Source organism: Hippocampus zosterae, chromosome 15 (genome assembly GCF_025434085.1).
Source record: "Hippocampus zosterae strain Florida chromosome 15, ASM2543408v3, whole genome shotgun sequence".
NCBI classification, from domain to species: Eukaryota; Metazoa; Chordata; class Actinopteri; order Syngnathiformes; family Syngnathidae; genus Hippocampus; species Hippocampus zosterae.
Window position 1 is genome coordinate 18829337 of NC_067465.1, and position 22938 is coordinate 18852274.

Sequence of the window (22938 nt, forward strand, 5' to 3'; positions counted from 1 at the left end):
TTGGTTTAGGCGTGACACTCATTTTCAGTTTTTATTGCTTTAAATGCACTTTCAGTCCGAGTTGAGCCCGTTTTTTTACTTTGAATGTTCCTTCATAGGAATGAGTTGTGTAGTCAAATTAATGCTCATTTAGGCTTCAGGAGGTCAACCTGAACTAAATACATGTTGAAATGTGTGCATAAGTCCTTTGGTTTAGGCGTGACACTCATTTTGAGTTTTTATTGCTTTAAATGCACTTTCAGGCCTAGTTGAGCACGTTTTGTGACTTTTAATGTACCTTCATAGGAATGAGTTGTGTAGTCAAATTATACTCATTTAGGCTTCAGGAGGTCAACCTGAACTAAATACATGTTGAAATGTGTGCATAAGTCCTTTGGTTTAGGCGTGACACTCATTTTCAGTTTTTATTGCTTTAAATGCACTTTCAGTCCGAGTTGAGCCCGTTTTTTTACTTTGAATGTATCTTCATAGGATTAAGTTGTGTAGTCAAATTAATGGTGATTTAGGCTTCAGGAGGTCAACCTGAACTAAATACATGTTGAAATGTGTGCATAAGTACTTTGGTTTAGGCGTGACACTCATTTTGAGTTTTTATTGCTTTAAATGCACTTTCAGGCCTAGTTGAGCACGTTTTGTGACTTTGAATGTACCTTCATAGGAATGAGTTGTGTAGTCAAATTAATGCTCATTTAGGCTTCAGGAGGTCAACCTTAACTAAATACACGTTGAAATGTGTGCATAAGTCCTTTGGTTTAGGCGTGACACTCATTTTCAGTTTTTATTGCTTTAAATGCACTTTCAGTCCGAGTTGAGCCGTTTTTTTTACTTTGAATGTATCTTCATAGGAATAAGTTGTGTAGTCAAATTAATGCTCATTTAGGCTTCAGAATGTCAACCTGAACTAAATACATGTTGAAATGTGTGCATAAGTCCTTTGGTTTAGGCGTGACACTCATTTTGAGTTTTTATTGCTTTAAATGCACTTTCAGGCCTAGTTGAGCACGTTTTGTGACTTTGAATGTACCTTCATAGGAATGAGTTGTGTAGTCAAATTAATGCTCATTTAGGCTTCAGGAGGTCAACCTGAACTAAATACATGTTGAAATGTGTGCATAAGTCCTTTGGTTTATGCGTGACACTCATTTTTGAGTTTTTTATTGCTTTAAATGCACTTTCAGGCCTAGTTGAGCACATTTTGTGACTTTGAATGTACCTTCATAGGAATGAGTTGTGTTGTCAAATTAATGCTCATTTAGGCTTCAGGAGGTCAACCTGAACTAAATAAATGTTGAAATGTGTGCATAAGTCATTTGGTCTAGGCGTGACACACATTATGAACCATTGATGAAATAAGTTTTATTTTTAAAAAAGCCAAAAAATGTGAAAGGGACGAAATTACAAATGTCCTGTGTGTTTCACATAGAGTACATACAGGCCAGCGATCCCGCTCCCTCTCTTTCTCTGTGACACACACGCTTCCGAGCGCGCCAGCACGCAGCAAGCACACACACAAACGCACGCACACACACTCACACAAACGTACGCACAGACGAGCACGTATCGTAAACAACACAACAACGATGATTTAGATCAAAGAAACACTCACACATGTATGGGCACACGATCACGCGCGCGCAAACACACACACAAACTCATGAGAGGCACACACATCCGCACACGCTACGCATGTAAACAACATTTGGACACTGATTGAAGATCAAAGACTAACCCACGTGGAAGACTGAAAGATGCACAGCCAATCACCTAGGCTTTGCATCTTTTCACCTCCCCCTGCTCTCACACCACGTGGGCTAGATCCACTCGGGCTGTCATTGGTGGACGTCGTCGGTGTCAGAACAAATCAAGTGCAAGCAAAAGTTAAAACCTCTGAGTAATTCGTCATTTTTATCCGAATACAGTACTTTTTTTGGGGGGGGGGGGGTGCGCACAACACACACACACGCACACACCCACACAAACACACACAAACACACGCACACACTTACATACTCTCACACACGCACGCACACATACACTAGCAGGCATCGGAAACAACACTTTAGACGTTGAAATGTGTGCAGACGTCCTTTGGTTTAGGCATGACACTCAATTTTAGTTTTTATTGATTCAAATGCATTTTCAGACAGAGCAGGGCACTTACTGACTTTGAATGTATCTTCATGGGAATGAGTTGTGTGATCAAATTAATGCTCATTTAGGCTTCAGGAGGTCAACCTAAACTAAATACATGTTGAAATGTGTGCATAAGTCCTTTGATTTAGGCGTGAAACTAATTTTGAGATTTTATTGCTTTAAATGCACTTTCAGGCCTAGTTGAGCACGTTTTGTGACTTTGAATGTACCTTCATAGGAATGAGTTGTATAGACAAAATAATGCTCATTTAGGCTTCAGAATGTCAACCTGAACTAAATACATGTTGAAATGTGTGTATAAGTCCTTTGGTTTAGGCGTGACACTCAATTTGAGTTTTTATTGCTTTAAAGGCATTTTCAGGCCGAGTAGAGCACGTTTTTTTACTTTGAATGTATCTTAATAGGAATGAGTTGTGTAGTCAAATTAATGCTCATTTAGGCTTCAGGAGGTCAACCTGAACTAAATACATGTTGAAATGTGTGCATAAGTCCTTTGGTTTAGGCGTGACACTCATTTTGAGTTTTTATTGCTTTAAATGCATTTTCAGGCCGAGTAGAGCACGTTTCTGAGTTTGAATGTATCTTCATAGGAATGAGTTCTGTGATCAAATTAATGCTCATTTAGGCTTCAGAATGTCAACCTGAACTAAATACATGTTGAAATGTGTGCATAAGTCCTTTGGTTTAGGCGTGACACTCATTTTGAGTTTTTATTGCTTTAAATGCACTTTCAGGCCTAGTTGAGCACGTTTTGTGACTTTTAATGTACCTTCATAGGAATGAGTTGTGTAGTCAAATTATACTCATTTAGGCTTCAGGAGGTCAACCTGAACTAAATACATGTTGAAATGTGTGAATAAGTCCTTTGGTTTAGGCGTGACACTCATTTTCAGTTTTTATTGCTTTAAATGCACTTTCAGTCCGAGTTGAGCCCGTTTTTTTACTTTGAATGTATCTTCATAGGATTAAGTTGTGTAGTCAAATTAATGGTGATTTAGGCTTCAGGAGGTCAACCTGAACTAAATACATGTTGAAATGTGTGCATAAGTCCTTTGGTTTAGGCGTGACACTCATTTTGAGTTTTTATTGCTTTAAATGCACTTTCAGGCCTAGTTGAGCACGTTTTGTGACTTTGAATGTACCTTCATAGGAATGAGTTGTATAGACAAAACAATGCTCATTTAGGCTTCAGAATGTCAACCTGAACTAAATACATGTTGAAATGTGTGTATAAGTCCTTTGGTTTAGGCGTGACACTCAATTTGAGTTTTTATTGCTTTAAATGCATTTTCAGGCCGAGTAGAGCACGTTTTTTTACTTTGAATGTATCTTCATAGGAATGAGTTGTGTAGTCAAATTAATGCTCATTTAGGCTTCAGGAGGTCAACCTGAACTAAATACATGTTGAAATGTGTGCATAAGTCCTTTGGTTTAGGCGTGACACTCATTTTGAGTTTTTATTGCTTTAAATGCATTTTCAGGCCGAGTAGAGCACGTTTCTGAGTTTGAATGTATCTTCATAGGAATGAGTTCTGTGATCAAATTAATGCTCATTTAGGCTTCAGAATGTCAACCTGAACTAAATACATGTTGAAATGTGTGCATAAGTCCTTTGGTTTAGGCGTGACACTCATTTTGAGTTTTTATTGCTTTAAATGCACTTTCAGGCCTAGTTGAGCACGTTTTGTGACTTTTAATGTACCTTCATAGGAATGAGTTGTGTAGTCAAATTATACTCATTTAGGCTTCAGGAGGTCAACCTGAACTAAATACATGTTGAAATGTGTGCATAAGTCCTTTGGTTTAGGCGTGACACTCATTTTCAGTTTTTATTGCTTTAAATGCACTTTCAGTCCGAGTTGAGCCCGTTTTTTTACTTTGAATGTTCCTTCATAGGAATGAGTTGTGTAGTCAAATTAATGCTCATTTAGGCTTCAGGAGGTCAACCTGAACTAAATACATGTTGAAATGTGTGCATAAGGCCTTTGGTTTAGGCGTGACACTCATTTTGAGTTTTTATTGCTTTAAATGCATTTTCAGGCCGAGTAGAGCACGTTTTTTTACTTTGAATGTATCTTCATAGGAATGAGTTGTGTAGTCAAATTAATGCTCATTTAGGCTTCAGGAGGTCAACCTGAAATAAATACATGTTGAAATGTGTGCATAAGTCCTTTGGTTTAGGCGTGACACTCATTTTGAGTTTTTATTGCTTTAAATGCATTTTCAGGCCGAGTAGAGCACGTTTCTGAGTTTGAATGTATCTTCATAGGAATGAGTTCTGTGATCAAATTAATGCTCATTTAGGCTTCAGAATGTCAACCTGAACTAAATACATGTTGAAATGTGTGCATAAGTCCTTTGGTTTAGGCGTGACACTCATTTTGAGTTTTTATTGCTTTAAATGCATTTTCAGGCCGAGTAGAGCACGTTTCTGAGTTTGAATGTATCTTCATAGGAATGAGTTCTGTGATCAAATTAATGCTCATTTAGGCTTCAGAATGTCAACCTGAACTAAATACATGTTGAAATGTGTGCATAAGTCCTTTGGTTTAGGCGTGACACTCATTTTGAGTTTTTATTGCTTTAAATGCACTTTCAGGCCTAGTTGAGCACGTTTTGTGACTTTTAATGTACCTTCATAGGAATGAGTTGTGTAGTCAAATTATACTCATTTAGGCTTCAGGAGGTCAACCTGAACTAAATACATGTTGAAATGTGTGCATAAGTCCTTTGGTTTAGGCGTGACACTCATTTTCAGTTTTTATTGCTTTAAATGCACTTTCAGTCGCGAGTTGAGCCCGTTTTTTTACTTTGAATGTTCCTTCATAGGAATGAGTTGTGCAGTCAAATTAATGCTCATTTAGGCTTCAGGAGGTCAACCTGAACTAAATACATGTTGAAATGTGTGCATAAGGCCTTTGGTTTAGGCGTGACACTCATTTTGAGTTTTTATTGCTTTAAATGCATTTTCAGGCCGAGTAGAGCACGTTTTTTTACTTTGAATGTATCTTCATAGGATTAAGTTGTGTAGTCAAATTAATGGTGATTTAGGCTTCAGGAGGTCAACCTGAACTAAATACATGTTGAAATGTGTGCATAAGTCCTTTGGTTTAGGCGTGACACTCATTTTCAGTTTTTATTGCTTTAAATGCACTTTCAGTCCGAGTTGAGCCCGTTTTTTTACTTTGAATGTTCCTTCATAGGAATGAGTTGTGTAGTCAAATTAATGCTCATTTAGGCTTCAGGAGGTCAACCTGAACTAAATACATGTTGAAATGTGTGCATAAGTCCTTTGGTTTAGGCGTGACACTCATTTTCAGTTTTTATTGCTTTAAATGCACTTTCAGTCCGAGTTGAGCCCGTTTTTTTACTTTGAATGTTCCTTCATAGGAATGAGTTGTGTAGTCAAATTAATGCTCATTTAGGCTTCAGGAGGTCAACCTGAACTAAATACATGTTGAAATGTGTGCGTAAGGCCTTTGGTTTAGGCGCGACACTCATTTTGAGTTTTTATTGCTTTAAATTCATTTTCAGGCCGAGTAGAGCACGTTTTTTTACTTTGAATGTATCTTCATAGGAATAAGTTGTGTAGTCAAATTAATGCTCATTTAGGCTTCAGGAGGTTAACCTGAACTAAATACATGTTGAAATGTGTGCATAAGTCCTTTGGTTTAGGCGTGACACTCATTTTGAGTTTTTATTGCTTTAAATGCACTTTCAGGCCTAGTTGAGCACGTTTTGTGACTTTGAATGTATCTTCATAGGAATGAGTTGTGTGATCAAATTAATGGTGATTTAGGCTTCAGGAGGTCAACCTGAACTAAATACATGTTGAAATGTGTGCATAAGTCCTTTGGTTTAGGCGTGACACTCATTTTGAGTTTTTATTGCTTTAAAAGCACTTTCAGGCCTAGTTGAGCACGTTTTGTGACTTTGAATGTACCTTCATAGGAATGAGTTGTGTAGTCAAATTAATGCTCATTTAGGCTTCAGGAGGTCAACCTGAACTAAATAAATGTTGAAATGTGTGCATAAGTCATTTGGTCTAGGCGTGACACTCATTATGAACCATTGATGAAAATAAGTTTTATTTTTAAAAAAGGCAAAAAATGTGAAAGGGACGAAATTACAAATGTCCTGTGTGTTTCACATAGAGTACATACAGGCCAGCGATCCCGCTCCCTCTCTTTCTTTGTGACACACACGCTTCCGAGCGCGCCAGCACGCAGCAAGCACACACACAAACGCACGCACACACACTCACACAAACGTACGCACAAACGAGCACGTATCGTAAACAACACACCAACGATGATTTAGATCAAAGAAACACTCACACATGTATGGGCACACGATCACGCGCGCGCAAACACACACACAAACTCATGAGAGGCACACACATCCGCACACGCTACGCATGTAAACAACATTTGGACACTGATTGAAGATCAAAGACTAACCCACGTGGAAGACTGAAAGATGCACAGCCAATCACCTAGGCTTTGCATCTTTTCACCTCCCCCTGCTCTCACACCACGTGGGCTAGATCCACTCGGGCTGTCATTGGTGGACGTCGTCGGTGTCAGAACAAATCAAGTGCAAGCAAAAGTTAAAACCTCTGAGTAATTCGTCATTTTTATCCGAATACAGTACTTTTTTGGGGGGGGGGGGTGCGCACAACACACACGCACGCACCCACACAAACACACACAAACACACGCACACACTTACACACTCTCACACACGCACGCACACATACACTAGCAGGCATCGGAAACAACACTTTAGACGTTGAAATGTGTGCAGACGTCCTTTGGTTTAGGCATGACACTCAATTTTAGTTTTTATTGATTCAAATGCATTTTCAGACAGAGCAGGGCACTTACTGACTTTGAATGTATCTTCATGGGAATGAGTTGTGTGATCAAATTAATGCTCATTTAGGCTTCAGGAGGTCAACCTAAACTAAATACATGTTGAAATGTGTGCATAAGTCCTTTGATTTAGGCGTGACACTCAATTTGAGTTTTTATTGCTTTAAATGCATTTTCAGGCCGAGTAGAGCACGTTTTTTTACTTTGAATGTATCTTCATAGGAATGAGTTGTGTAGTCAAATTAATGCTCATTTAGGCTTCAGGAGGTCAACCTGAACTAAATACATGTTGAAATGTGTGCATAAGTCCTTTGGTTTAGGCGTGACACTCAATTTGAGTTTTTATTGCTTTAAATGCATTTTCAGGCCGAGTAGAGCACGTTTGTGAGTTTGAATGTATCTTCATAGGAATGAGTTCTGTGATCAAATTAATGCTCATTTAGGCTTCAGAATGTCAACCTGAACTAAATACATGTTGAAATGTGTGCATAAGTCCTTTGGTTTAGGCGTGACACTCATTTTGAGTTTTTATTGCTTTAAATGCACTTTCAGGCCTAGTTGAGCACGTTTTGTGACTTTTAATGTACCTTCATAGGAATGAGTTGTGTAGTCAAATTATACTCATTTAGGCTTCAGGAGGTCAACCTGAACTAAATACATGTTGAAATGTGTGCATAAGTCCTTTGGTTTAGGCGTGACACTCATTTTCAGTTTTTATTGCTTTAAATGCACTTTCAGTCCGAGTTGAGCCCGTTTTTTTACTTTGCATGTTCCTTCATAGGAATGAGTTGTGTAGTCAAATTAATGCTCATTTAGGCTTCAGGAGGTCAACCTGAACTAAATACATGTTGAAATGTGTGCATAAGGCCTTTGGTTTAGGCGCGACACTCATTTTGAGTTTTTATTGCTTTAAATGCATTTTCAGGCCGAGTAGAGCACGTTTTTTTACTTTGAATGTATCTACATAGGAATAAGTTGTGTAGTCAAATTAATGCTCATTTAGGCTTCAGGACGTCAACCTGAACTAAATACATGTTGAAATGTGTGCATAAGTCCTTTGGTTTAGGCGTGACACTCATTTTCAGTTTTTATTGGTTTAAATGCACTTTCAGTCCGAGTTGAGCCCGTTTTTTTACTTTGAATGTATCTTCATAGGAATAAGTTGTGTAGTCAAATTAATGGTGATTTAGGCTTCAGGAGGTCAACCTGAACTAAATACATGTTGAAATGTGTGCATAAGTCCTTTGGTTTAGGCGTGACACTCATTTTGAGTTTTTATTGCTTTAAATGCACTTTCAGGCCTAGTTGAGCACGTTTTGTGACTTTGAATGTACCTTCATAGGAATGAGTTGTGTAGTCAAATAAATGCTCATTTAGGCTTCAGGAGGTCAACCTGAACTAAATACATGTTGAAATGTGTGCATAAGTCCTTTGGTTTAGGTGTGACACTCATTTTGAGTTTTTATTGCTTTAAATGCATTTTCAGGCCGAGTAGAGCACGTTTCTGAGTTTGAATGTGTCTTAATAGGAATGAGTTGTGTGATCAAATTAATGGTGATTTAGGCTTCAGGAGGTCAACCTGAACTAAATACATGTTGAAATGTGTGCATAAGTCCTTTGGTTTAGGCGTGACACTCATTTTGAGTTTTTATTGCTTTAAATGCACTTTCAGGCCTAGTTGAGCACGTTTTGTGACTTTGAATGTACCTTCATAGGAATGAGTTGTGTAGTCAAATAAATGCTCATTTAGGCTTCAGGAGGTCAACCTGAACAAAATACATGTTGAAATGTGTGCATAAATCCTTTGGTTTAGGTGTGACACTCATTTTGAGTTTTTATTACTTTAAATGCACTTTCAGGCCTAGTTGAGCACGTTTTGTGACTTTGAATGTACCTTCATAGGAATGAGTTGTGTAGTCAAATAAATGCTCATTTAGGCTTCAGGAGGTCAACCTGAACTAAATACATGTTGAAATGTGTGCATAAGTCCTTTGGTTTTGGCGTGACACTCATTTTCAGTTTTTATTGCTTTAAATGCACTTTCAGTCCGAGTTGAGCCCGTTTTTTTACTTTGAATGTTCCTTCATAGGAATGAGTTGTGTAGTCAAATTAATGCTCATTTAGGCTTCAGGAGGTCAACCTGAACTAAATACATGTTGAAATGTGTGCATAAGGCCTTTGGTTTAGGCGTGACACTCATTTTGAGTTTTTATTGCTTTAAATGCATTTTCAGGCCGAGTAGAGCACGTTTTTTTACTTTGAATGTATCTTCATAGGAATAAGTTGTGTAGTCAAATTAATGCTCATTTAGGCTTCAGGACGTCAACCTGAACTAAATACATGTTGAAATGTGTGCATAAGTCCTTTGGTTTAGGCGTGACACTCATTTTCAGTTTTTATTGCTTTAAATGCACTTTCAGTCCGAGTTGAGCCCGTTTTTTTATTTTGAATGTATCTTCATAGGAATAAGTTGTGTAGTCAAATTAATGGTGATTTAGGCTTCAGGAGGTCAACCTGAACTAAATACATGTTGAAATGTGTGCATAAGTCCTTTGGTTTAGGCGTGACACTATTTTGAGTTTTTATTGCTTTAAATGCATTTTCAGGCCGAGTAGAGCACGTTTCTGAGTTTGAATGTATCTTCATAGGAATGAGTTGTGTAGTCAAATTAATGCTCATTTAGGGTTCAGGAGGTCAACCTGAACTAAATACATGTTGAAATGTGTGCATAAGTCCTTTGGTTTAGGCGTGACACTATTTTGAGTTTTTATTGCTTTAAATGCACTTTCAGGCCTAGTTGAGCACGTTTTGTGACTTTGAATGTACCTTCATAGGAATGAGTTGTGTAGTCAAATTAATGCTCATTTAGGCTTCAGGAGGTCAACCTGAACTAAATACATGTTGAAATGTGTGCATAAGTCCTTTGGTTTAGGCGTGACACTATTTTGAGTTTTTATTGCTTTAAATGCACTTTCAGGCCTAGTTGAGCACGTTTTGTGACTTTGAATGTACCTTCATAGGAATGAGTTGTGTAGTCAAATTAATGCTCATTTAGGGTTCAGGAGGTCAACCTGAACTAAATACATGTTGAAATGTGTGCATAAGTCCTTTGGTTTAGGCGTGACACTCATTTTCAGTTTTTATTGCTTTAAATGCACTTTCAGTCCGAGTTGAGCCGTTTTTTTACTTTGAATGTATCTTCATAGGAATAAGTTGTGTAGTCAAATTAATGCTCATTTAGGCTTCAGAATTTCAACCTGAACTAAATACATGTTGAAATGTGTGCATAAGTCCTTTGGTTTAGGCGTGACACTCATTTTGAGTTTTTATTGCTTTAAATGCACTTTCAGGCCTAGTTGAGCACGTTTTGTGACTTTGAATGTACCTTCATAGGAATGAGTTGTGTAGTCAAATTAATGCTCATTTAGGCTTCAGGAGGTCAACCTGAACTAAATACATGTTGAAATGTGTGCATAAGTCCTTTGGTTTAGGCGTGACACTCATTTTCAGTTTTTATTGCTTTAAATGCACTTTCAGTCCGAGTTGAGCCCGTTTTTTTACTTTGAATGTTCCTTCATAGGAATGAGTTGTGTAGTCAAATTAATGCTCATTTAGGCTTCAGGAGGTCAACCTGAACTAAATACATGTTGAAATGTGTGCGTAAGGCCTTTGGTTTAGGCGCGACACTCATTTTGAGTTTTTATTGCTTTAAATGCATTTTCAGGCCGAGTAGAGCACGTTTTTTTACTTTGAATGTATCTTCATAGGAATAAGTTGTGTAGTCAAATTAATGCTCATTTAGGCTTCAGGACGTCAACCTGAACTAAATACATGTTGAAATGTGTGCATAAGTCCTTTGGTTTAGGCGTGACACTCATTTTCAGTTTTTATTGCTTTAAATGCACTTTCAGTCCGAGTTGAGCCCGTTTTTTTACTTTGAATGTATCTTCATAGGAATAAGTTGTGTAGTCAAATTAATGGTGATTTAGGCTTCAGGAGGTCAACCTGAACTAAATAAATGTTGAAATGTGTGCATAAGTCCTTTGGTTTAGGCGTGACACTCATTTTCAGTTTTTATTGCTTTAAATGCACTTTCAGTCCGAGTTGAGCCCGTTTTTTTACTTTGAATGTATCTTCATAGGATTAAGTTGTGTAGTCAAATTAATGGTGATTTAGGCTTCAGGAGGTCAACCTGAACTAAATACATGTTGAAATGTGTGCATAAGTCCTTTGGTTTAGGCGTGACACTCATTTTGAGTTTTTATTGCTTTAAATGCACTTTCAGGCCTAGTTGAGCACGTTTTGTGACTTTGAATGTACCTTCATAGGAATGAGTTGTGTAGTCAAATTAATGCTCATTTAGGCTTCAGGAGGTCAACCTGAACTACATACATGTTGAAATGTGTGCATAAGTCCTTTGGTTTAGGCGTGACACTCATTTTCAGTTTTTATTGCTTTAAATGCACTTTCAGTCCGAGTTGAGCCCGTTTTTTTACTTTGAATGTTCCTTCATAGGAATAAGTTGTGTAGTCAAATTAATGCTCATTTAGGCTTCAGGAGGTCAACCTGAACTAAATACATGTTGAAATGTGTGCATAAGTCCTTTGGTTTAGGCGTGACACTCATTTTCAGTTTTTATTGCTTTAAATGCACTTTCAGTCCGAGTTGAGCCCGTTTTTTTACTTTGAATGTATCTTCATAGGATTAAGTTGTGTAGTCAAATTAATGGTGATTTAGGCTTCAGGAGGTCAACCTGAACTAAATACATGTTGAAATGTGTGCATAAGTCCTTTGGTTTAGGCGTGACACTCATTTTGAGTTTTTATTGCTTTAAATGCACTTTCAGGCCTAGTTGAGCACGTTTTGTGACTTTGAATGTACCTTCATAGGAATGAGTTGTGTAGTCAAATTAATGCTCATTTAGGCTTCAGGAGGTCAACCTGAACTACATACATGTTGAAATGTGTGCATAAGTCCTTTGGTTTAGGCGTGACACTCATTTTCAGTTTTTATTGCTTTAAATGCACTTTCAGTCCGAGTTGAGCCCGTTTTTTTACTTTGAATGTTCCTTCATAGGAATAAGTTGTGTAGTCAAATTAATGCTCATTTAGGCTTCAGGAGGTCAACCTGAACTAAATACATGTTGAAATGTGTGCATAAGTCCTTTGGTTTAGGCGTGACACTCATTTTCAGTTTTTATTGCTTTAAATGCACTCTCAGTCCGAGTTGAGCCCGTTTTTTTACTTTGAATGTATCTTCATAGGAATAAGTTGTGTAGTCAAATTAATGGTGATTTAGGCTTCAGGAGGTCAACCTGAACTAAATACATGTTGAAATGTGTGCATAAGTCCTTTGGTTTAGGCGTGACACTCATTTTTGAGTTTTTTATTGCTTTAAATGCACTTTCAGGCCTAGTTGAGCACGTTTTGTGACTTTGAATGTACCTTCATAGGAATGAGTTGTATAGACAAAATAATGCTCATTTAGGCTTCAGAATGTCAACCTGAACTAAGTACATGTTGAAATGTGTGTATAAGTCCTTTGGTTTAGGCGTGACACTCAATTTGAGTTTTTATTGCTTTAAATGCATTTTCAGGCCGAGTAGAGCACGTTTTTTTACTTTGAATGTACCTTCATAGGAATGAGTTGTGTAGTCAAATTAATGCTCATTTAGGCTTCAGGAGGTCAACCTGAACTAAATAAATGTTGAAATGTGTGCATAAGTCATTTGGTCTAGGCGTGACACTCATTATGAACCATTGATGAAAATAAGTTTTATTTTTAAAAAAAGCCAAAAAATGTGAAAGGGACGAAATTACAAATGTCCTGTGTGTTTCACATAGAGTACATACAGGCCAGCGATCCCGCTCCCTCTCTTTCTCTGTGACACACACGCTTCCGAGCGCGCCAGCACGCAGCAAGCACACACACAAACGCACGCACACACACTCACACAAACGTACGCACAGACGAGCACGTATCGTAAACAACACACCAACGATGATTTAGATCAAAGAAACACTCACACATGTATGGGCACACGATCACGCGCGCGCAAACACACACACAAACTCATGAGAGGCACACACATCCGCACACGCTACGCATGTAAACAACATTTGGACACTGATTGAAGATCAAAGACTAACCCACGTGGAAGACTGAAAGATGCACAGCCAATCACCTAGGCTTTGCATCTTTTCACCTCCCCCTGCTCTCACACCACGTGGGCTAGATCCACTCGGGCTGTCATTGGTGGACGTCGTCGGTGTCAGAACAAATCAAGTGCAAGCAAAAGTTAAAACCTCTGAGTAATTCGTCATTTTTATCCGAACACAGTACTTTTTTTTGGGGGGGGGGTGCGCACAACACACACACGCACGCACCCACACAAACACACACAAACACACGCACACACTTACACACTCTCACACACGCACGCACACATACACTAGCAGGCATCGGAAACAACACTTTAGACGTTGAAATGTGTGCAGACGTCCTTTGGTTTAGGCATGACACTCAATTTTAGTTTTTATTGATTCAAATGCATTTTCAGACAGAGCAGGGCACTTGCTGACTTTGAATGTATCTTCATGGGAATGAGTTGTGTGATCAAATTAATGCTCATTTAGGCTTCAGGAGGTCAACCTAAACTAAATACATGTTGAAATGTGTGCATAAGTCCTTTGATTTAGGCGTGAAACTCATTTTGAGATTTTATTGCTTTAAATGCACTTTCAGGCCTAGTTGAGCACGTTTTGTGACTTTGAATGTACCTTCATAGTCAAGTCAAGTCAAGTCAAGTCAACAGTATTTATAGAGCACTTTCAAACAGCCATCGCTGCATACAAAGTGCTGTACATGGAGCGATTTAACATATACAATAAACAGTAAGACGAATCAGTAATAAGTAATAAGTAATAAGGCGGTAGAAAGCACCAAGCAGTAAAACCAATAGCAAATCTAAGTCATGCTGAGTCAAACGCCAAAGAATACAAGTGAGTTTTGAGGAGGGCTTTAAAGATGGGCAGCGAGGAGGCTTGCCGAATGTTCAGTGGGAGGTCATTCCAGAGAGATGGACCAGCAACAGAAAAGGCTCGATCCCCTCTGAGCCTCAGTTTAGTTCTTGGTACGTCTAGCAAAGACTGGTCCACAGACCTGAGGCGCCGGGCAGGGGTGTAGGGGCGTATGAGCTCAGAGAGGTAAGGTGGCGCGAGATTATTCAGAGATTTGAAAACAAAGAGGAGGATCTTAAAAATAATTCTAAAATGAATGGGGAGCCAGTGAAGGGATGCCAAAGTAGGAGTTATATGCTCCCTCTTACGAGTACCAGTCAAGAGGCGAGCAGCGGCATTCTGTACCAGCTGAAGGCGCTTGATGGAGGACTGGCTGACTCCAAAGTACAGGGCGTTGCAGTAATCGAGCCGGGATGTGACAAAGGCATGAATTACTGTCTCAAAGTGTTCATGTGAGAGGAGAGGTTTTATTTTGGCCAGCTGTCTAAGGTGAAAGAAGCTGGATTTAACAACGGCACCAATTTGCCGATCGAGTTTGAAATCACTGTCCAGTTTAAGTCCCAAGTTTGAGACCGTTGATTTCAGAATGCACACATTTCAACATGTATTTAGTTCAGGTTGACCTCCTGAAGCCTAAATGAGCATTAATTTGACTACACAACTTATTCCTATGAAGGAACATTCAAAGTAAAAAAACGGGCTCAACTCGGACTGAAAGTGCATTTAAAGCAATAAAAACTGAAAAATAAAAATAAAATAAAAAAATAGGAATGAGTTGTATAGACAAAATAATGGTGATTTAGGCTTCAGGAGGTCAACCTGAACTAAATACATGTTGAAATGTGTGCATAAGTCCTTTGGTTTAGGCGTGACACTCATTTTGAGTTTTTATTGCTTTAAATGCACTTTCAGGCCTAGTTGAGCACGTTTTGTGACTTTGAATGTACCTTCATAGGAATGAGTTGTGTAGTCAAATTAATGCTCATTTAGGCTTCAGGAGGTCAACCTGAACTAAATACATGTTGAAATGTGTGCATAAGTCCTTTGGTTTAGGCGTGACACTCATTTTCAGTTTTTATTGCTTTAAATGCACTTTCAGTCCGAGTTGAGCCCGTTTTTTTACTTTGAATGTTCCTTCATAGGAATAAGTTGTGTAGTCAAATTAATGCTCATTTAGGCTTCAGGAGGTCAACCTGAACTAAATACATGTTGAAATGTGTGCATAAGTCCTTTGGTTTAGGCGTGACACTCATTTTGAGTTTTTATTGCTTTAAATGCACTTTCAGGCCTAGTTGAGCACGTTTTGTGACTTTGAATGTACCTTCATAGGAATGAGTTGTGTAGTCAAATAAATGCTCATTTAGGCTTCAGGAGGTCAACCTGAACTAAATACATGTTGAAATGTGTGCATAAGTCCTTTGGTTTAGGTGTGACACTCATTTTGAGTTTTTATTGCTTTAAATGCATTTTCAGGCCGAGTAGAGCACGTTTCTGAGTTTGAATGTGTCTTCATAGGAATGAGTTGTGTGATCAAATTAATGGTGATTTAGGCTTCAGGAGGTCAACCTGAACTAAATACATGTTGAAATGTGTGCATAAGTCCTTTGGTTTAGGCGTGATACTCATTTTGAGTTTTTATTGCTTTAAATGCACTTTCAGGCCTAGTTGAGCACGTTTTGTGACTTTGAATGTACCTTCATAGCAATGAGTTGTGTAGTCAATTAAATGCTCATTTAGGCTTCAGGAGGTCAACCTGAACTAAATACATGTTGAAATGTGTGCATAAATCCTTTGGTTTAGGTGTGACACTCAATTTGAGTTTTTATTGCTTTAAATGCATTTTCAGGCCGAGTAGAGCACGTTTTTTTACTTTGAATGTATCTTCAAAGGAATGGGATGTGTAGTCAAATTAATGCTCATTTAGGCTTCAGGAGGTCAACCTGAACAAAATACATGTTGAAATGTGTGCATAAATCCTTTGGTTTAGGTGTGACACTCATTTTGAGTTTTTATTGCTTTAAATGCACTTTCAGGCCAAGTTGAGCACGTTTTGTGACTTTGAATGTACCTTCATAGGAATGAGTTGTGTAGTCAAATAAATGCTCATTTAGGCTTCAGGAGGTCAACCTGAACTAAATACATGTTGAAATGTGTGCATAAGTCCTTTGGTTTTGGTGTGACACTCAATTTGAGTTTTTATTGCTTTAAATGCACTTTCAGGCCTAGTTGAGCACGTTTTGTGACTTTGAATGTACCTTCATAGGAATGAGTTGTGTAGTCAAATAAATGCTCATTTAGGCTTCAGGAGGTCAACCTGAACTAAATACATGTTGAAATGTGTGCATAAGTCCTTTGGTTTAGGCGTGACACTCATTTTGAGTTTTTATTGCTTTAAATGCACTTTCAGTCCGAGTTGAGCCCGTTTTTTTACTTTGAATGTATCTTCATAGGAATAAGTTGTGTAGTCAAATTAATGCTCATTTAGGCTTCAGAATGTCAACCTGAACTAAATACATGTTGAAATGTGTGCATAAGTTCTTTGGTTTAGGCGTGACACTCATTTTGAGTTTTTATTGCTTTAAATGCATTTTCAGGCCGAGTAGAGCACGTTTCTGAGTTTGAATGTATCTTCATAGGAATGAGTTGTGTGATCAAATTAATGGTGATTTAGGCTTCAGGAGGTCAACCTGAACTAAATACATGTTGAAATGTGTGCATAAGTCCTTTGGTTTAGGCGTGACACTCATTTTGAGTTTTTATTGCTTTAAATGCACTTTCAGGCCTAGTTGAGCACGTTTTGTGACTTTGAATGTACCTTCATAGGAATGAGTTGTGTAGTCAAATTAATGCTCATTTAGGCTTCAGGAGGTCAACCTGAACTAAATAAATGTTGAAATGTGTGCATAAGTCATTTGGTCTAGGCGTGACACTCATTATGAACCATTGATGAAAATAAGTTTTATTTTTAAAAAAGCCAAAAAATGTGAAAGGGACGAAATTACAAATGTCCTGTGTGTTTCACATAGAGTACATACAGGCCAGCGATCCCGCTCCCTCTCTTTCTCTGTGACACACACGCTTCCGAGCGCGCCAGCACGCAGCAAGCACACACACAAACGCACGCACACACACTCACACAAACGTACGCACAGACCAGCACGTATCGTAAACAACACACCAACGATGATTTAGATCAAAGAAACACTCACACATGTATGGGCACACGATCACGCGCGCGCAAACACACACACAAACTCATGAGAGGCACACACATCCGCACACGCTACGCATGTAAACAACATTTGGACACTGATTGAAGATCAAAGACTAACCCACGTGGAAGACTGAAAGATGCACAGCCAATCACCTAGGCTTTGCATCTTTTCACCTCCCCCTGCTCTCACACCACGTGGGCTAGATCCACTCGGGCTGTCATTGGTGGACGTCGTCGGTGTCAGAACAAATCAAGTGCAAGCAAAAGTTAAAACCTCTGAGTAATTCGTCATTTTTATCCGAATACAGTACTTTTTTTTGGGCGGGGGGTGCGCACAACACACACACGCACGCACCCACACAAACACACACAAACACACGCACACACTTACACACTCTCACACACGCACGCACACATACACTAGCAGGCATCGGAAACAACACTTTAGACGTTGAAATGTGTGCAGACGTCCTTTGGTTTAGGCATGACACTCAATTTTAGTTTTTATTGATTCAAATGCATTTTCAGACAGAGCAGGGCACTTACTGACTTTGAATGTATCTTCATGGGAATGAGTTGTGTGATCAAATTAATCCTCATTTAGGCTTCAGGAGTTCAACCTAAACTAAATACATGTTGAAATGTGTGCATAAGTCCTTTGATTTAGGCGTGAAACTCATTTTGAGATTTTATTGCTTTAAATGCACTTTCAGGCCTAGTTGAGCACGTTTTGTGACTTTGAATGTACCTTCATAGGAATGAGTTGTATAGACAAAATAATGCTCATTTAGGCTTCAGAATGTCAACCTGAACTAAGTACATGTTGAAATGTGTGTATAAGTCCTTTGGTTTAGGCGTGACACTCAATTTGAGTTTTTATTGCTTTAAATGCATTTTCAGGCCGAGTAGAGCACGTTTTTTTACTTTGAATGTACCTTCATAGGAATGAGTTGTGTAGTCAAATTAATGCTCATTTAGGCTTCAGGAGGTCAACCTGAACTAAATAAATGTTGAAATGTGTGCATAAGTCATTTGGTCTAGGCGTGACACTCATTATGAACCATTGATGAAAATAAGTTTTATTTTTAAAAAAAGCCAAAAAATGTGAAAGGGACGAAATTACAAATGTCCTGTGTGTTTCACATAGAGTACATACAGGCCAGCGATCCCGCTCCCTCTCTTTCTCTGTGACACACACGCTTCCGAGTGCGCCAGCACGCAGCAAGCACACACACAAACGCACGCACACACACTCACACAAACGTACGCACAGACGAGCACGTATCGTAAACAACACACCAACGATGATTTAGATCAAAGAAACACTCACACATGTATGGGCACACGATCACGCGCGCGCAAACACACACACAAACTCATGAGAGGCACACACATCCGCACACGCTACGCATACAAACAACATTTGGACACTGATTGAAGATCAAAGACTAACCCACGTGGAAGACTGAAAGATGCACAGCCAATCACCTAGGCTTTGCATCTTTTCACCTCCCCCTGCTCTCACACCACGTGGGCTAGATCCACTCGGGCTGTCATTGGTGGACGTCGTCGGTGTCAGAACAAATCAAGTGCAAGCAAAAGTTAAAACCTCTGAGTAATTCGTCATTTTTATCCGAATACAGTACTTTTTGTTGGGCGGGGGGTGCGCACAACACACACACGCACGCACCCACACAAACACACACAAACACACGCACACACTTACACACTCTCACACACGCACGCACACATACACTAGCAGGCATCGGAAACAACACTTTAGACGTTGAAATGTGTGCAGACGTCCTTTGGTTTAGGCATGACACTCAATTTTAGTTTTTATTGATTCAAATGCATTTTCAGACAGAGCAGGGCACTTACTGACTTTGAATGTATCTTCATGGGAATGAGTTGTGTGATCAAATTAATCCTCATTTAGGCTTCAGGAGTTCAACCTAAACTAAATACATGTTGAAATGTGTGCATAAGTCCTTTGATTTAGGCGTGAAACTCATTTTGAGATTTTATTGCTTTAAATGCACTTTCAGGCCTAGTTGAGCACGTTTTGTGACTTTGAATGTACCTTCATAGGAATGAGTTGTATAGACAAAATAATGCTCATTTAGGCTTCAGAATGTCAACCTGAACTAAGTACATGTTGAAATGTGTGTATAAGTCCTTTGGTTTAGGCGTGACACTCAATTTGAGTTTTTATTGCTTTAAATGCATTTTCAGGCCGAGTAGAGCACGTTTTTTTACTTTGAATGTACCTTCATAGGAATGAGTTGTGTAGTCAAATTAATGCTCATTTAGGCTTCAGGAGGTCAACCTGAACTAAATAAATGTTGAAATGTGTGCATAAGTCATTTGGTCTAGGCGTGACACTCATTATGAACCATTGATGAAAATAAGTTTTATTTTTAAAAAAAGCCAAAAAATGTGAAAGGGACGAAATTACAAATGTCCTGTGTGTTTCACATAGAGTACATACAGGCCAGCGATCCCGCTCCCTCTCTTTCTCTGTGACACACACGCTTCCGAGCGCGCCAGCACGCAGCAAGCACACACACAAACGCACGCACACACACTCACACAAACGTACGCACAGACGAGCACGTATCGTAAACAACACACCAACGATGATTTAGATCAAAGAAACACTCACACATGTATGGGCACACGATCACGCGCGCGCAAACACACACACAAACTCATGAGAGGCACACACATCCGCACACGCTACGCATGTAAACAACATTTGGACACTGATTGAAGATCAAAGACTAACCCACGTGGAAGACTGAAAGATGCACAGCCAATCACCTAGGCTTTGCATCTTTTCACCTCCCCCTGCTCTCACACCACGTGGGCTAGATCCACTCGGGCTGTCATTGGTGGACGTCGTCGGTGTCAGAACAAATCAAGTGCAAGCAAAAGTTAAAACCTCTGAGTAATTCGTCATTTTTATCCGAATACAGTACTTTTTTTTGGGCGGGGGGTGCGCACAACACACACACGCACGCACCCACACAAACACACACAAACACACGCACACACTTACACACTCTCACACACGCACGCACACATACACTAGCAGGCATCGGAAACAACACTTTAGACGTTGAAATGTGTGCAGACGTCCTTTGGTTTAGGCATGACACTCAATTTTAGTTTTTATTGATTCAAATGCATTTTCAGACAGAGCAGGGCACTTACTGACTTTGAATGTATCTTCATGGGAATGAGTTGTGTGATCAAATTAATCCTCATTTAGGCTTCAGGAGTTCAACCTAAACTAAATACATGTTGAAATGTGTGCATAAGTCCTTTGATTTAGGCGTGAAACTCATTTTGAGATTTTATTGCTTTAAATGCACTTTCAGGCCTAGTTGAGCACGTTTTGTGACTTTGAATGTACCTTCATAGGAATGAGTTGTATAGACAAAATAATGCTCATTTAGGCTTCAGAATGTCAACCTGAACTAAGTACATGTTGAAATGTGTGTATAAGTCCTTTGGTTTAGGCGTGACACTCAATTTGAGTTTTTATTGCTTTAAATGCATTTTCAGGCCGAGTAGAGCACGTTTTTTTACTTTGAATGTACCTTCATAGGAATGAGTTGTGTAGTCAAATTAATGCTCATTTAGGCTTCAGGAGGTCAACCTGAACTAAATAAATGTTGAAATGTGTGCATAAGTCATTTGGTCTAGGCGTGACACTCATTATGAACCATTGATGAAAATAAGTTTTATTTTTAAAAAAAGCCAAAAAATGTGAAAGGGACGAAATTACAAATGTCCTGTGTGTTTCACATAGAGTACATACAGGCCAGCGATCCCGCTCCCTCTCTTTCTCTGTGACACACACGCTTCCGAGCGCGCCAGCACGCAGCAAGCACACACACAAACGCACGCACACACACTCACACAAACGTACGCACAGACGAGCACGTATCGTAAACAACACACCAACGATGATTTAGATCAAAGAAACACTCACACATGTATGGGCACACGATCACGCGCGCGCAAACACACACACAAACTCATGAGAGGCACACACATCCGCACACGCTACGCATGTAAACAACATTTGGACACTGATTGAAGATCAAAGACTAACCCACGTGGAAGACTGAAAGATGCACAGCCAATCACCTAGGCTTTGCATCTTTTCACCTCCCCCTGCTCTCACACCACGTGGGCTAGATCCACTCGGGCTGTCATTGGTGGACGTCGTCGGTGTCAGAACAAATCAAGTGCAAGCAAAAGTTAAAACCTCTGAGTAATTCGTCATTTTTATCCGAACACAGTACTTTTTTTTGGGGGGGGGGGTGCGCACAACACACACACGCACGCACCCACACAAACACACACAAACACACGCACACACTTACACACTCTCACACACGCACGCACACATACACTAGCAGGCATCGGAAACAACACTTTAGACGTTGAAATGTGTGCAGACGTCCTTTGGTTTAGGCATGACACTCAATTTTAGTTTTTATTGATTCAAATGCATTTTCAGACAGAGCAGGGCACTTACTGACTTTGAATGTATCTTCATGGGAATGAGTTGTGTGATCAAATTAATGCTCATTTAGGCTTCAGGAGGTCAGCCTAAACTAAATACATGTTGAAATGTGTGTATAAGTCCTTTGATTTAGGCGTGAAACTCATTTTGAGATTTTATTGCTTTAAATGCACTTTCAGGCCTAGTTGAGCACGTTTTGTGACTTTGAATGTACCTTCATAGGAATGAGTTGTTTCGACAAAATAATGCTCATTTAGGCTTCAGAATGTCAACCTGAACTAAATACATGTTGAAATGTGTGTATAAGTCCTTTGGTTTAGGCGTGACACTCAATTTGAGTTTTTATTGCTTTAAATGCATTTTCAGGCCGAGTAGAGCACGTTTTTTTACTTTGAATGTATCTTCATAGGAATGAGTTGTGTTGTCAAATTAATGCTCATTTAGGCTTCAGGAGGTCAACCTGAACTAAATACATGTTGAAATGTGTGCATAAGTCCTTTGGTTTAGGCGTGACACTCATTTTGAGTTTTTATTGCTTTAAATGCATTTTCAGGCCGAGTAGAGCACGTTTCTGAGTTTGAATGTATCTTCATAGGAATGAGTTGTGTGATCAAATTAATGCTCATTTAGGCTTCAGAATGTCAACCTGAACTAAATACATGTTGAAATGTGTGCATAAGTCCTTTGGTTTAGGCGTGACACTCATTTTCAGTTTTTATTGCTTTAAATGCACTTTCAGTCCGAGTTGAGCCCGTTTTTTTACTTTGAATGTATCTTCATAGGATTAAGTTGTGTAGTCAAATTAATGGTGATTTAGGCTTCAGGAGGTCAACCTGAACTAAATACATGTTGAAATGTGTGCATAAGTCCTTTGGTTTAGGCGTGACACTCATTTTGAGTTTTTATTGCTTTAAATGCACTTTCAGGCCTAGTTGAGCACGTTTTGTGACTTTGAATGTACCTTCATAGGAATGAGTTGTGTAGTCAAATTAATGGTGATTTAGGCTTCAGGAGGTCAACCTGAACTAAATACATGTTGAAATGTGTGCATAAGTCCTTTGGTTTAGGCGTGACACTCATTTTCAGTTTTTATTGCTTTAAATGCACTTTCAGGCCTAGTTGAGCACGTTTTGTGAC